The sequence below is a fragment of the Schistocerca serialis genome, unplaced genomic scaffold (genome assembly GCF_023864345.2).
Source record: "Schistocerca serialis cubense isolate TAMUIC-IGC-003099 unplaced genomic scaffold, iqSchSeri2.2 HiC_scaffold_278, whole genome shotgun sequence".
NCBI lineage: Eukaryota > Metazoa > Arthropoda > Insecta > Orthoptera > Acrididae > Schistocerca > Schistocerca serialis.
This window is the reverse complement of record NW_026047847.1, coordinates 72501-75992: the sequence shown is the minus strand read 5'-3', so window position 1 is coordinate 75992 and position 3492 is coordinate 72501.

Genomic DNA, 3492 nt, shown 5'->3' with positions numbered 1-3492 from the left:
TCAACTAGAGCTGAGCAGCCGGCCGCCCGGGAGTGTGTCCCGGGGGCCCGCGCGAACACGCAAGCGTCCGCTCAATTATTCTGCAAACAGGAGGAGGCTGAGCTCCCCTGCACAACACACCTCGAAACCCTCTCAGGTCCCGGCGGCGCGCAGCGCCGTCCTAAGTACTTGGTCGGGTTCGAGAGAGGCGCAATCGCCCGGAGTTAGGCGAGTAGACGCTTTAGGTGCGACCACCCGTGCTCCCAACTGAGCTTGCCGCTGCCGACAGAGGCCCGGGAGCGTGCTGTCGTGGCATTGCCGGCGGGAGACAACACGCGCCACCTACGGTGACCGGCAGCTCCAACGCCAGCGCCACAGAAGGACAAAAGCCCCACTTGGGTGCCGAAGCGAACTCTCCCAGCACAGCGCACGCGCCAACACGTCCGCACAGCTGCGATACAAACCACCTGCGAGAACCGCTGGGGCGACCGAGCAGCAGACGGCGTCGCGGCGCCGAGCGCCGGGCGGCGGCGCATCCTCAGCGCACACAGTCCTCAATCGGACCAGCACACTGCAGATGGCCACCGCGCTTCGCACCGGGCCCGCGAGGACCTACTTTGGCCGCAAGGCGCCGCGAGCAGGGGGCGCCGGCGCGCAGCTGCGCCGCCTGCCGCGTCCGTCGGCCGGCGCGCCTGCCACTGGCCGCCCCCACCAGCCGGCTGTAGCGCGTGCGCCCACGCACCGCGCTGCCAGCACGCCGGGCGGCCCCCCCTCACCGGCCGGGGACGGTCCCACCCAGCCACCGCCGCGTATCGCCTCACACCCAGATCCCCTTTCGCGTTCGTGGGCATGGTGGGTCCCCTTTCACGTTCGTGGGCATGGTGGGTATCCCTGAAACAACCGGTTAATAGCTCGACCGATCGTCGCCAACACTGATTCACCTCTAGCGAGAACAACCGCACCACAACGGGTTACCTGTTGTTCATTTGCGTAACGTCACCAGCAAACGTAGACGTCCATCGCCATTTGCAACGAGTATTGCATGCCTGTGTCAGGTGTCACAACACACTACGTCTGCCCACATAGACGCAACAACATGTGCACGCCTCGAGAACACGTGGAAGGTAGCCCCCGTACGTATGCGGTGTCCATTGCGCGAACGACTGTCAGCCGGCCTCTGCAGGATGTCGCAGATGTGGAACGCGGTGCAACATGCTATCACGGTGTGTGAGAAGAGACGACTACGTCCGAATACACGCTCCACTACATCAACAGACTGCTCATGCTGATCGCCATCCAGGGCGTCCGTTCCTCCCACACGTCTGAATGGCGTACCACACTGCAATCCAGCTCTTATAGGGAGACGACACGTAGCTGCGTGCACAATATTTGGACTGTATGGTCTGCCGTTGCTAGGCGCAGTCGTCGTACGGTCACACATGTGCCACGATGTATCATTCAGTACATACGGACCAATGTGCAGTACAGTTTGTGGGTTTTGCGTACATCGGCGGACAGGTGACAGGCCGTACCACAACGTAGGCTGAGTACGTCGGCATGCGAAGGGCATTGAACATGCAAACTTCTCAACGACCAGCTTGCGAAGGCAGGGGGGAAGGGGGGGGGGCATGTACGTCCTGCTGCTATCCACATTACAGTGTATAGCAGGAGCATGTGGAAAGTCAGCAACACCTGCAAGGTGTTTAACATGACGCGATACACAGGGGACCGGGCAGTGCGAATAGCGAACTATATTGCGAGGGTTGCGGTTAGGCAACACTACACTAATTTAACGAGTTGCATAACAATTACAGAGCAGGTTCAGCGACAACGTGCGTCAGGTTAAGGCGCAATATAGGTTAGGTTGAGGCACAATATAGGTTAGGTTAAGGCACAACATGGGTTACGTTAAGGCACAAATTGGGTTACGTTAAGGCACAACATGGGTTACGTTAAGGCACAACATGGGTTACGTTAAGGCACAAATTAGGTTACGTTAAGGCACAAATTAGGTTACGTTAAGGCACAAATTAGGTTACGTTAAGGCACAAATTAGGTTACGTTAAGGCACAAATTAGGTTACGTTAAGGCACAAATTAGGTTACGTTAAGGCACAAATTAGGTTACGTTAAGGCACAAATTAGGTTACGTTAAGGCACAAATTAGGTTACGTTAAGGCACAAATTAGGTTACGTTAAGGCACAAATTAGGTTACGTTAAGGCACAAATTAGGTTACGTTAAGGCACAAATTAGGTTACGTTAAGGCACAAATTAGGTTACGTTAAGGCACAAATTAGGTTACGTTAAGGCACAAATTAGGTTACGTTAAGGCACAAATTAGGTTACGTTAAGGCACAAATTAGGTTACGTTAAGGCACAAATTAGGTTACGTTAAGGCACAAATTAGGTTACGTTAAGGCACAAATTAGGTTACGTTAAGGCACAAATTAGGTTACGTTAAGGTACAATATGGGTTAGGTTAAGGTACAATATGGGTTAGGTTAAGGTACAATATGGGTTAGGTTAAGGTACAATATGGGTTAGGTTAAGGTACAATATGGGTTAGGTTAAGGCACAACGTAGGTTAGGTTAAGGCACAACATAGGTTAGGTTAAGGCACAACATAGGTTAGGTTAAGGCACAACATAGGTTAGGTTAAGGCACAACATAGGTTAGGTTAAGGCACAACATAGGTTAGGTTAAGGCACAACATAGGTTAGGTTAAGGCACAACATAGGTTAGGTTAAGGCACAACATAGGTTAGGTTAAGGCACAACGTAGGTTAGGTTAAGGCACAACGTAGGTTAGGTTAAGGCACAACGTAGGTTAGGTTAAGGCACAACGTAGGTTAGGTTAAGGCACAACGTAGGTTAGGTTAAGGCACAACGTAGGTTAGGTTAAGGCACAACGTAGGTTAGGTTAAGGCACAACGTAGGTTAGGTTAAGGCACAACGTAGGTTAGGTTAAGGCACAACGTAGGTTAGGTTAAGGCACAACGTAGGTTAGGTTAAGGCACAACGTAGGTTAGGTTAAGGCACAACGTAGGTTAGGTTAAGGCACAACGTAGGTTAGGTTAAGGCACAACGTAGGTTAGGTTAAGGCACAACGTAGGTTAGGTTAAGGCACAACGTAGGTTAGGTTAAGGCACAACGTAGGTTAGGTTAAGGCACAACGTAGGTTAGGTTAAGGCACAACGTAGGTTAGGTTAAGGCACAACGTAGGTTAGGTTAAGGCACAACGTAGGTTAGGTTAAGGCACAACGTAGGTTAGGTTAAGGCACAACGTAGGTTAGGTTAAGGCACAACGTAGGTTAGGTTAAGGCACAACGTAGGTTAGGTTAAGGCACAACGTAGGTTAGGTTAAGGCACAACGTAGGTTAGGTTAAGGCACAACGTAGGTTAGGTTAAGGCACAACGTAGGTTAGGTTAAGGCACAACGTAGGTTAGGTTAAGGCACAACGTAGGTTAGGTTAAGGCACAACGTAGGTTAGGTTAAGGCACAACATAGGTTAG